Below are 13843 nucleotides of genomic sequence, written 5' to 3' on the forward strand. Positions count from 1 at the left end.
CCAACACGTGTCAACAGTGAAGGCAAATCTATCCGTGCAGTTTAATCCAGGTAATCTTTAAAACGTTCCCTTCCAGCGATACACAAACAATGTATTGTGTGTACATGAGCTCGAGGACACCATATCATCAGTAGGAGAGCACTCGTTTCCAAATTGCATATTTTTCTTCTGAATGATGATACATTGGCGCACCACAAGAGGAATCAAACGCATTGAAGTGGACATTAGATCTGCCGAACAAGGTGTAAGCATTGCCTGAAATGTAACCGCCGCAGACTGGTAGAAACAGATTTGGACACATACTGAACGCGTAACCCTCCAGAGACCCGGGTTACGCACTCCAAATGACTGCAATAGAGTAGTAGTCACAGTGGATACCGTAGATTTGAGGACATTACGGACAGCCTTATGAGAAATAAAGATGGCTTTCTATCATGTTCTGCCTTCTGCTCCTTCATATGTGCTGCTATTTTGACACGTTTTCCTCTCATGACTATTTGATGTGCTGTAATGTGTGGGCGGGAGATCTTGTCGGGGTTTCATTTATGATATGTTAACATTGTGAGTAGAGTTTTTGCTTGAGTAAACAGGCAATCAACAGCGCAGAGGGTGAAAATGACTTACAGGCCCCCCCACAAATACCCCCCACACACACACATACACATCCCCAACAAATCAGTTATGCTTCATTTCGACTATTCCCTTGGTGCCCGACTGGATTTATCAGCATTGCACATTCAATTCATTCATGCAATTAGAATAAAGATTTCCAATACGCTGCCAGGCAAAATTCCAGATGATTTTCAATATGAGTTCTTCTTTCCATCCTGCCGTTATGAGGTGCACCGACTCCCAGTGGACTCGCCGCAAGAACATTCATCATTTAGGATTTTGGCGAGTTTCACGTGCCCGTGTTTTTCTGAGAAGCTATAAAACAGACACATGCATCAATCTCCCAGCAGTGTTGCCAAATTCAAGAACAAATATGCAAACTGAGCTTTCTCTCTCCCCCCCCGCCCTGTCTCAATGAGCCACCGCTGCCTTTGTTTTCACTGAGCTAATTGGCTTTATTTGTGTGAGGCAAAATGAGTGAGGTGCAATCAATGGGTTTCTTGGAGTCAAAAGAAGTGTTTTCTCAACCAGATATATATATATATATAAATGGACTGTTGAATTATATAAATAGCAGTCTGGCCAAAGTGTTTTATTGACATATGTATTCTAACCAATAATGGATCAGATTACTACACTGCTGCACATAACAGTCTTTAGAAGCGTCTCAAAAGTCCTTTACAATTGTCCATTATTCAGTCACACATGGTAGGTACCGTGTTTTCCGTACTATAAGGCGCAAAAACAAAACAGATAAGTCAGTCAGTTGATCAGACGGTCAGTCAGTCAATGCAGTTTGCGCAGAAAGGGTCCATCTTTTCTTCGAGATATTAATTAATCCATATACAAGGCACACTGGATTATAAGGCGCACTGTCAATTTTTGAGAAAATGAAAGGCTTTTAAGTGCGCCTTATAGTCCGAAAAATATGGTAAGCTGCTTTAACCTGCCCTGGGGCTGACTGACAGACAGTGTTGGTCAAACCTGATAATCTGATGACTGTAGTCTCTCTGATCCAATGTGGCCTAATAGAGGGGGATGAACTCGTTCTGAAGCACTCTTGAGGCATAAGGGGGTTTTAGGAAAAGATTGGCTTCCACAGTTAGAAACACTTTGCCCGATCCCCCTGTACACCTTACCTAAATAATAAGCACTTTGTATTCAAAAGTTACCGAGCAACACACCACCTCTGCTCACTTCACCCAACCGTTCAGGGATCACCATGGAAACCAACCAAGTGACCCAAATACACTAACATGGCTCCCACCCGGACTGCTGACGCTCTCTAAAAGTGATGTAACTGTTACTTTGATTACGTCATTTAAAAAAGTAGTTATAAAACCATGATATCGTCCCACTCATCAAACTTCCTATTATCAACCCTAATTTAAAATAAACATGCAGTCTAAAATAGCTTGTATTTGTTTTGGTTCACAGCTGATTTGCCACCGAAAGATGACGTTGCATGCTAGAAACTGTAATCTAGTAGCCACATTGTAAAGTAATGACATTATAATATTTAGTCACTGCCAACACTGCTGATTGAGATGTGGCGATACGTTCCAACCAACCCATCAGAAACAGTGGGCTATTGAATGAAATGCCAAGGGACCCTTAGATCTTGAGCCAAGATCTTAGACAGGATTATCTAGTTGAAGTGTTAGCCTGGTGTGCACATTTCAGGTTTTATAATCCAAAGTCATACATTTTATATAACAACATTATGATAAAAAATTTACACCAGGAGTCATGACGGAAGGTTGGGGATCACTGAATGTAACAAATGCAGAATACAGTCTGCTGCGCTGATGCTCACCATTCCCACCACAGTGCACCGCAAAGATTATCCTTAAATTCATTGCATGTTTAGTAAAATCAAGGGAATCCGCCAGCCCGCCCAGCTCTTCTGAGTTTAAAGAAGATCTCTGCTTAAGAGGTGCTCGGGGATCAGAGGAGCTTTTCCCCATTCCCTTTCATGCACGCACTCTCTCTGTACGTGGAAGCGACGGCGCCGTGGTGCGCTGCGGGCTCCGGGAGAGGTTTAGCCTGTCGTAGAATGGATGCTAGTTTAAACAGGTCCCTCCACGTGCAGTCTCCGAAGGGACACATCCATCACGCGGAGTCGGACCCACAAAGCAGCGCACATGTCCACGTCACATCGGACCCGTCAACCACTGACAAGGACAAACTGTGTACACCCGAGACACGGCGCTCTCTGTGCAATGAGAGGGCTGCGGTGACGTGCCCACAACCTTAAGAGTCCCAGATGCGAAATGAACGTGCTTTGTGAGGACGTCGCATTGACTTTTGTTCATTTCCTGCGTGACCGATCCAAACCTTATTCAAACATGGCCCAACATTAACCCATGCAGAGATGTATATCTATTATTCAGTCCAAATGTGATGAATACCTACATTTGGTTGTAGTCCACATGTGCTACACTGCATTCACCTCATTTACTAAACGTGTTCTAATCATTTCTGCACTCAAATTTCATACGCGACTAACCAACTTTGATTTTTCATCTCTAAATCCTTCTACTTATATATTCTAAAGATAAACATACAAAGACAAGGATGCCCAAGAATAAGAGCCTTTAAGAGGAGAGGCTATGATTATCATGACGTATTATCATGACTGAGCGAGCTGAAAAATGTAATTCTACGTTAAAAAATTCACATGTGAGAAAGTGAATCAGCTAATCTGACACCATGTCCTTTTTATTTTAAATACCAAATTTGAAAATATATAATTCACTTTATCAAGCCATTTCGTAATTCAGTAGCATAATTGAAGACAAGATGAAGATGAATGTAACCAAAATAACATGTATATGATTTTCCGACCTGTAATGTCACAACTTCTCTGCCATATTCTTTAATTATTAGCATGGCTCCCTTTCATTTACAGAAAGGGCGCCGCGTAAGTGCAGTCATTACGGGCGTGAGTCACTGAGAATGTCATCTTTACAATGCCTGACTGCCTGACCCAGACAGCTAAGAGCATTTTCAACCTATTACCGACACTAAACTTGCTCTCGCTGATTGTGGCTGATTATAATCATTATCAGACAAGCTGGGTTTTTCAGTAGGCTTTTGTGTTATGACACATCAGATCAGGGTGGTCTATGAGAAAATGGACCCAGTCAGTACAATGAGTAGTTGATGAACACTGAGGTAGCATATGTTTTCAGGTTTTCTATGCATTAAAAGTGTTGGCTTCATATCACCCTTCAAAACTGAAAGAAATGAGTGTACGGTGTATTTGTGCAAGTCAGAAGCAGCGACAACAATGCACGCTGCCAAAACACCCTGGACATGGACAAATTGGATACATGTTTTACTAAGCCCGTGAAAAACCTTCTACCAAAAGTTTAACTCCCTGTGAGAAAAGGTTCTGGGACGGGCGACCACTGTGAATATCGACCGCCAAACAGGATGGCAGTGGCTCTAGAGCACACTGTTGTTGTGTCCTTTGGCAAGACACTTACCAAGCGCTATGGATGTTCTGTGTGCACGCCGTGTCTGTTGTGGTGCTACTATTACTCCTCGTGTCATGACAGTGTTGAATGGCATCATCACAAATACATAAATATGCAAGGCAGAGTTTCTTGAGTGAAAGAGCTCAATGAAGGTCAGACCAGCAGCCAGCGGGAGCCCCCTGACGCTGCCAGTATTTGTAACAAATGAACACATACTCTTGACGACTATGCAATACATCACTGCGCCGGTCCCAGGATGCAGCAGCCCGTCCTGCTCCCGGCTCCACTGTCAGCCAAAGGGCTCGCTGCTCCGTGATTGTCAGCAAGCTCCGGCGTCATCTTTTATTTTGGTTCATCGTTTTCACAGCAGAGACTCACAAACCAAACTTTTCAAGGGTCAAACTGTAGAATCTGTCTTGCCTGTGGGGAATAGTTGTTATTTGTTATAACAATCTAAATCTACATTTTCAGAAAGCTTTGGGGCTTCATTAACTCAACCACAGTCATATTATGTCCTCCTGCAAACTGTTTGATTAACATTAAGAGCTGTAAACTGCCATTCATCTTACACAAGTTCACTAGAAGTTAATGTGTCTTGCCCAATGACTCAATGGCAGTATGCATTAGCTCATTGTCACCCTTATAACTGTATCATACACAAACCTAACCATTCCTGTAGTGAACAAATCAGACGTTTTAAGCCTGGGAGATTATCTATTGTTTGCCCGATGCAGTGCAGAGGCACAGCATGGCCTTCTGGCAGCGAGCCAAAGCTGCCCACACATTCACAGTTTGTTGCAACAAACTTAGCTCAAGTTTGAACAAATAAAAGCATTTTTTTTTGCCCACACACTGACCTTAAACTTCTGCCATGTCATTGGCAGCACATCTCCCTGTCAGAATATACCTGTCTATCTGACACCAATCAATATTTATTTCAGCCTGAAGCCATAGCATTTCAAACACAGGCAGATAATATGCTTATTCTTGTTTGTTCAGCATTCTTATCTTTTATATTACTGTATTTGTGTCTGTATTTTTTATTTCTTTATATTATGGTGTAAGGTTTCAAAGTTGTTGTTTTTTTTCCCATAATATAACGCAAGACATTTTGACTTCCATCCAAAAAGTAATATTTGATCTAAAGTAAAAGAATTAGCTTGGACAAACAAAACAACAAAAACAAAAAACGTTGACAGGATGAATAATTTTGAAACATTTCCTACCATGGACCACTCCTGGATGAATGTGGGATTAAATCATAATTTTCTATAATGTTAATTATTTTTGTTTTTTTTACTCAATCAAAAAACAGAATGAAAAGACAAAAACAAAAATATTAATTTAAAGAAAATCAGTATGGCATTTGTCCCCTTTTAATTCTTTCCCATTTGTCCCAAATGTCCGGCCAATATGTCCCTTTTCAATCTCACTGCAAAAGTTATTCTTTCCAGTTCATAAACGTCCAATGGTATTTCAGTCCAGTCCTTGATAGTTCTAATATGCTTTAAGTAAAATAATATGTTTGAACCACTTTCATCATCTCAATGTGACTAAGGCTAGACAATTTGTTCATTATTTATACAAACAAACTGAAAAATAAAGAGTCATGGTCAGATTTGGCTTAGTAAAATATTGCAACATCTTAGTGTCTCATTCTTCCCATTTAAATATTTCTTGACCAAAACCTCCATAGGCCGTATTTAATAGTGCCAAAGTATTGCGTGATGGATTGAGGACAGCTCCATTAGCACAGGTTAATAATAAAGCCGAGCATGTCTACCGGCGTCTCAGGCCCGAAAAAAAAAGTTGAAGATGAGAAGCCCAAGGGCGTCACATGAAGGACAGCGTGTCTGAAGTGAAGCAAGAGGACACAGCGTCACTCGAAGGCCCCGGGCTCATTCTCATTCCACGCAATACACCGGAGCGTAAGTGTGGATATGACTGAACACTGCTTGTCTTTCGTGTGCCCGGACAGATTCTTTAGGCGAATTTAGGCCTTGTCTTATATGCAAAGCTTAAATGCAAAACAGAAGAGGGAAAAAATAAACAGTGCACCCTAGAATGTTTAGAAAATCAGCATAGCCTAGCAACAAGCAGAGCGGCCCGGAGGCATGCAAAAGGGCAGAACACACTCTTTATCTCGGCAGCTGCATAGGCGCGTTGGAAGCAGGATTGAAACGTTAACATGAGCATGGTGCAGAAATCAATTTGTGTGTTATTCCCTGGGCAGATTCACGCTATGACTGTCCAGGGAGGGCATTTCTATTTTGTGTTGCCTTCCCCTCCTCCTCCTCCCCCCCAAGCTATCATCCCAAATAGAATAGTGTCTGTGTCTCCAGGCAATGGCCATTGATCCACATTGGAAGCCAGACACTACAGCCTCTGCTATCAGCACAATGCATTGGATTTGTCCAAATGGGATGGAAGCGTTGAGATGGGCTACAGAGCGTGCGCCTATACACCTGGATTTGACAAAGGTGGACAATTAACTCAATTTCTTTTCCATTTATCAGAAAAAACATACCTGGAGTTGTGTGTTGTGCTTTCCCAGAGGTGAATAAGATTGATTTTTAAGACATTGAAACAGCTTGAGACAAATTACTTTTATATATTGTCCCCTCAGGATTGTAACTGATATTTTTGTCAACATTTAATTATTCATAAATTCTTGTTCCTGGTTCACTTCTGTATACTATATCGACATTTAGAGTTGAATGCAATTTTGGGGATTGTATGTGCAAAACCGGCGTTTTAAGGTTCCACCTCCCTGAACCAATCAGAGCATAGAATACATTTCAAATTCATATATTTTAAATGCTTTGGAATGTTGACATCCCATCTTCGTCACTGTTACAATTTGTTTAATAAAAATGGCTTTATTGGACAGGACAGAGCAGCGTTAAATGGGAATGAGCGCGGGAAGGACATGCACAGAACCTTATAATTCTAATGGGATGAAGTAGTTCCACAGTAAGTTTCCTACAGTAAAACTAGGGAACTCTTAAGACGACTTTATCCATGCATTTCCCTGTAGCTCTGTGAGTATTTTAAGTATTTAAACCTAAATATACGCGTAAAGGCATTCCCAGTCTGTGTCATGATTCAGCTCCCGCGCCTCCTCGATTCAGTCCATGTGCACTCAGCCAGATAATCTCTTTTTTCATTTCAGCACCTCCACAATTGCCTTCTTAGCACAAATAATGAGAGTGGCAGCACAGCACTGTGAGCCTATCCATGAGCTAATACCAAATGCGTTGATCATTTGGCTGATTCATAATTTTCCACTTCCCAGAAGCACACTTCAGAGCCGCAGTCAGACATTTGTTTTGCTACAAAATAAATTCTCACGCGCTGATATAAATGGAATAAATAGAATGAAATATTATTCTGATTGAAGATTGAAACGATTGGTTAAATAAATGGTTTTATAGAAAAATCCCTAATTATTTACGTCAATGCCAGATACTAAAATATTACCTTTTACATATATCGGTATTTACCTTTTCATAAGTAACACTCAAAGTAGTTGGTAGAGGCTCAACTACAATGCAAAATATGAAATAGATGAAATATCATAAAGTATATACATTAACAAAATAATTGTTTAGCTTGATTCAATATCAGACTTTTTGTAATTCTAAGTTTGATTGGTAGCTCATGGCCACCATAATTATATAAGTGTAGCTGGAAAAGTGTCGGTGTAATCCCTCATTCGTCCAGGCGTGTTCCATAGTAGAAAAAGCTTCAGTTGTAGTCATCTGGACTCAGTTTGAAAAAATAGACGTTTCGACTCTCATCCAAGAGTCATTGTCAATAACAGAATTTAGGTCGAGAACTCCGATATTAATACTGTTCTGTGGTAAGACCCGCCCATTGGGAGGAGCCTTCCTGAAGTAGAAAGAGTTGTTTGTTTCAACAGAAACTCCCCTTTGTATCTACCGAGCTAGCCTATTCAGAATCTTAATGGGCTATTAGAAACCTCTTTGTCTTTGTGAGACCCTGGCTCGACCACCCTGAGTACCTGATTAGCATCTGAATGTCCTTTACCTTTCCAGGGGTTCAGAATCCCATTATAAATAACAGGAAGATGAAACCTAAGCCCTCCATTTCTGTTTAAAGAAGGTCTTTCTTTTTTAACAAAAATAGCTTCCTTGACTCCTCTTTCAAACCATCTTTTCTCCCTGCTTAAAACCTTCACCTCACCGTCTTCAAACGAGTGATTAGAGGCTTCAAGATGGAGATGCACGGCGCTCTGAGGTCCTGAACTTGTATTTCTTCTGTGCTGATAAAGCCTCTTGTGTAGAGGCTGTTTCGTCTCACCTATGTAACGTTCTTTACAACTTTCTTCACTGCATTGGATCGAATAAACTACATTGCTCTGTTTTTGACAGCAACTTGTCCTTTGGGTGAACCAGTTTTTGTCTTAAAGTGTTTCCTGGTTTAAAATAAACAGGGACTTCGTGTTGTCTAAAAATTCTCTGCAATTTTTCCGACAGGCCAGACACATAAGGGATAGAGACACCCTTCCTTCTCTGTTCAGTTTCCCTTTTGTCCTGCTTCTTGGTTCTCTTCACTGTGTTGAGAGCCCAAGCGGGGTAACCACAGGCTGAGAGGGCATTTCGGACATGTTTTTCCTCTTTCTTCTTGCCCTCTGAGCTGGTGGGCACACCTTGAGCTCTGTGTTGTAAGGTTCTGATCACCCCCAGCTTGTGCTGTAGTGGGTGGTTGGAGCCAAAGAGCAGATACTGGTCCGTGTGTGTAGGTTTCCTATATACTTCTATTTGGAGTTTCCCGTCCTCTCCTCTGATCGTGGAACAATCAAGAAAGGCCAAGCGATTCTCCTTAGCGTCTTCTCTTGTAAACCTAATATGTGGGTCCACCGCATTGATGTGATCAGAGAAGGTTTCCAGCTCTTGTTTCTTGATTGTTACAAAAGTATCATCGACATAGCGGAGCCACAGTTTTGGGGCTATGCCTGAGAATGAGGACAGTGCCTTCTTCTCAAAGTGCTCCATGTACAGGTTGGCCACTATGGGAGAGACGGGCGAGCCCATGGCACAGCCATGAATCTGTCTGTAAAATTGTCCCCGGAATTGAAAGTAAGTGGTGTTCAGACAGATGTCCAACAGTTTACATATGTGTTCAGGTGTCAGTTTGGTCCTTTCCTGTAGGGTGGTGTCTTCCTGCAGTCTGATCCTCACTGCTGCTACTGCATCAGAGGTCGGGATGCAGGTGAACAGGGACACAACATCATATGAAACCATGAGGTCATCTGGGTCGAGTTGGAGATGTTTCACTTTATCCACAAAGTTGTGCGTGTTTTCCACATGATGTTCCGAATTCCCCACAAGCGGAGCCAATATAGTTGTTAAATGCTTGGCCACATTGTAGGTGATGGAATCTGTGCTGCACACTATGGGTCTGAGTGGAACTCGAATCTGTAGCCAGGAAACTAGCAGACAACAGGAATCACTTGAGGTTCAATCTTAGATGCAGACAGAACAACATGATCCCGAAGAGCCTGCAGATCAAATCACCGGTCAGAGGACACAGAGCAGAGAAGATTTGGAGAAGGAGCCTTATGCAGATGCTCAGTGAAAGGATCCAGGAAAACAACGTCAGAATTGATAAATTGAAAGGCAGAACAGGAACTTTACAGGAGAAATTAACCAGCATACTCCCTGAAGAAGCTTTCAAAAGAGTGCTGGATTTTACACAGACAGCACAAGAAGCACAGCACAGGAAGAGCAAAGAACGCCAAATCAAGAAGTTCAACATTCTTTTGAACAAAAAGAATGCAGGTGAGGTCGAGCTAGACATTAGGACTGAGACAGACAAATTAGCGACCAGCAAAAACAATTGGATTAAGAACCTATCAGATCGTGTTCTGACACAGGCAGAAAAGGAGGTGCTCTCTAAAGGGCTCAACTTTTCTGTCACCTCTAAACACATCCCTACAGAGGACTACATCACAGCCACTGAAACTGCAATTAGGAACAACAAAATGACTGAATCGGAGGCTACAGACCTGAGGTTACGTGTCACAGCGACCCTGAAGAGTGCCAAACCACCGCCTTCAAATATCACAGCTGAAGAGAGAAAAGCACTTTCAGCACTGGAAAAAGATCATAGCATCAACATCCTCCCAGCAGACAAGGGACGTTGCACTGTGATTCTCAACGCAGCTGATTACGAAGCCAAAGTCCACACCCTCCTCGAGGACACGACCACATACGAGCGCTTGAAAAGAGATCCGACCAGTGGCTACAAGAAGAAAGTGATAGACTGTTTACAAAGGCTGGAAAAAGAGGAAGTGATAGACCGGCCTCTGTATTACAGACTGTATCCTGGTGAAGCCATGCCTTGCATTTATGGCCTTCCAAAAATACACAAAAAGGAGGTTCCACTCAGACCCATAGTGTGCAGCACAGATTCCATCACCTACAATGTGGCCAAGCATTTAACAACTATATTGGCTCCGCTTGTGGGGAATTCGGAACATCATGTGGAAAACACGCACAACTTTGTGGATAAAGTGAAACATCTCCAACTCGACCCAGATGACCTCATGGTTTCATATGATGTTGTGTCCCTGTTCACCTGCATCCCGACCTCTGATGCAGTAGCAGCAGTGAGGATCAGACTGCAGGAAGACACCACCCTACAGGAAAGGACCAAACTGACACCTGAACACATATGTAAACTGTTGGACATCTGTCTGAACACCACTTACTTTCAATTCCGGGGACAATTTTACAGACAGATTCATGGCTGTGCCATGGGCTCGCCCGTCTCTCCCATAGTGGCCAACCTGTACATGGAGCACTTTGAGAAGAAGGCACTGTCCTCATTCTCAGGCATAGCCCCAAAACTGTGGCTCCGCTATGTCGATGATACTTTTGTAACAATCAAGAAACAAGAGCTGGAAACCTTCTCTGATCACATCAATGCTGTGGACCCACATATTAGGTTTACAAGAGAAGACGCTAAGGAGAATCGCTTGGCCTTTCTTGATTGTTCCACGATCAGAGGAGAGGACGGGAAACTCCAAATAGAAGTATATAGGAAACCTACACACACGGACCAGTATCTGCTCTTTGGCTCCAACCACCCACTACAGCACAAGCTGGGGGTGATCAGAACCTTACAACACAGAGCTCAAGGTGTGCCCACCAGCTCAGAGGGCAAGAAGAAAGAGGAAAAACATGTCCGAAATGCCCTCTCATCCTGTGGTTACCCCGCTTGGGCTCTCAACAGAGTGAAGAGAACCAAGAAGCAGGACAAAAGGGAAACTGAACAGAGAAGGAAGGGTGTCTCTATCCCTTATGTGTCTGGCCTGTCGGAAAAATTGCAGAGAATTTTTAGACAACACGAAGTCCCTGTTTATTTTAAACCAGGAAACACTTTAAGACAAAAACTGGTTCACCCAAAGGACAAGTTGCCGACTCAAAAACAGAGCAATGTAGTTTATTCGATCCAATGCAGTGAAGAAAGTTGTAAAGAACGTTACATAGGTGAGACGAAACAGCCTCTACACAAGAGGCTTTATCAGCACAGAAGAAATACAAGTTCAGGACCTCAGAGCGCCGTGCATCTCCATCTTGAAGCCTCTAATCACTCGTTTGAAGACGGTGAGGTGAAGGTTTTAAGCAGGGAGAAAAGATGGTTTGAAAGAGGAGTCAAGGAAGCTATTTTTGTTAAAAAAGAAAGACCTTCTTTAAACAGAAATGGAGGGCTTAGGTTTCATCTTCCTGTTATTTATAATGGGATTCTGAACCCCTGGAAAGGTAAAGGACATTCAGATGCTAATCAGGTACTCAGGGTGGTCGAGCCAGGGTCTCACAAAGACAAAGAGGTTTCTAATAGCCCATTAAGATTCTGAATAGGCTAGCTCGGTAGATACAAAGGGGAGTTTCTGTTGAAACAAACAACTCTTTCTACTTCAGGAAGGCTCCTCCCAATGGGCGGGTCTTACCACAGAACAGTATTAATATCGGAGTTCTCGACCTAAATTCTGTTATTGACAATGACTCTTGGATGAGAGTCGTAACGTCTATTTTTTCAAACTGAGTCCAGATGACTACAACTGAAGCTTTTTCTACTATGTAGCTGGAAAAGTAGGCCTGATTAAACTATAATCGTTCTCTGACTGATTTTAATAAAAAACATTGCAATAAATTTAAAAAAGCATATTATAATAACTGACCCTTGCATCTGTGAATGCATAAACTAATTGAAATAATGTGTGTATCCTGCTTGAGTGAATTGGGAGTCAACAGCTGCATAATGAGACGGGACGATTCTGAGGCCTAATACAAGATGTAATTAAGGAAATTAAAGAGGTGTCAGCCCCCTCTCACTGGCTGCTCCGCCCGATGATTAATCACAGCCCAGGCTAATCTGATTTGTGACAAGGAAAGGGTTGCTTCGCCAAGTCAGTTAGGAGCAGCCGACTCGACAGCATATGACATTAATAAAACATGAAGAGAGGCGGCCCAGGAAGGAACAGAGATCTACTTGTGATCCAGAGGGAATGATGAGAAAAGAAGATTGGCTAGTACTGCAGAACTTTGTGAGTGGAGACAGACAAATGTGTTTCAATAATTCAATATGTGTAATCTTCAAAATGTTGTCCAAGCCACTGAGCAATTGGTTTTAAACAGTGACGTGCATTCAGGAGAGCCAGGGGAGGCAGTGCCTCACCTGTCAATCTTGGGGGGGAACGAAAAACGAAATAAATTAATTATAGAATATAATAAATATTAACATTTGTCATCTGGTATGTATTATAAACACCCTTTCCGTTTGAATCCAAAATCAAACAATATTTTTTCACATAAGAATGTCAAAATGTTCAGATGTTTGCCGTTCAGATACAGGAAGGAGGCAGCACCTGCTCTGCCTCTCAGAGCACACACACACTCCTCACAAACTGAGCTGGTGCAATGCAAATGATGTGTCGCTCTCTCCCTCAGTTTATAACAAATAAAACACCCTGACGATGTGCTCTGTGCTTCCATATCCTAAATAATGTATGAAATGTATTTCTGAAACGTGTTTTAGGCTCACAGATTCATTATAAAACCGCAGTAAAAGTACACTTTGCGAGGCATCAGTATGTGTGCCTCATGGAAGAGGGCGCTCCTGAGCCCGGCCGTGTGTGGACAGGTGCGATATCTTCTTCGTTATTATTTTGTATGTAGAATCTGGACAATATGGACGATTACATTTCCAAGTTAAAACGTTTCGCAAATCTGGATTTTCAATCAAAGCAAGCGGTTATAACTAAAGGAAGGCCTACACCGGAGTTGAACGGGTGGCTTCAGACAGGACTGATATCTCTACAGACGCTTCATTTACACAATACTTAACCTAGAGACAGTTAGTGACACGGCCTACGGTTCAAGATTTCCTGGGATCGACTCCTGCTAGTACCGAAATGCATTTAGTTTTTAACTTTTTAAACTTATAGATTGTTCAGTCTAGTTTGTTTTGGGATGAGTTATGTCAGTCAGAGATGAACGGAGGCAATGGTTCTTTAATATTTTTGACACATCAGTGATCAGATTAAAGTCAGGTTTGATCATTTTGGTGAGCGAGCTTTCCTTGGTTTAAACTTTAGTGGATTGCACAAAATGTTGTGAAATGTCCCAACATTTTGATGACACAAAACTGCAGAGCCTGTCAAAATATGCAAGGTTTTTGACTTAGCATGGCTCCCTTTCATTTACACAAAGTGCGCGGCG

The sequence above is a fragment of the Eucyclogobius newberryi genome, unplaced genomic scaffold (genome assembly GCF_026437365.1).
Source record: "Eucyclogobius newberryi isolate DKJ021-1_F unplaced genomic scaffold, fEucNew1.0.hap1 SCAF_19, whole genome shotgun sequence".
NCBI classification, from domain to species: Eukaryota; Metazoa; Chordata; class Actinopteri; order Gobiiformes; family Gobiidae; genus Eucyclogobius; species Eucyclogobius newberryi.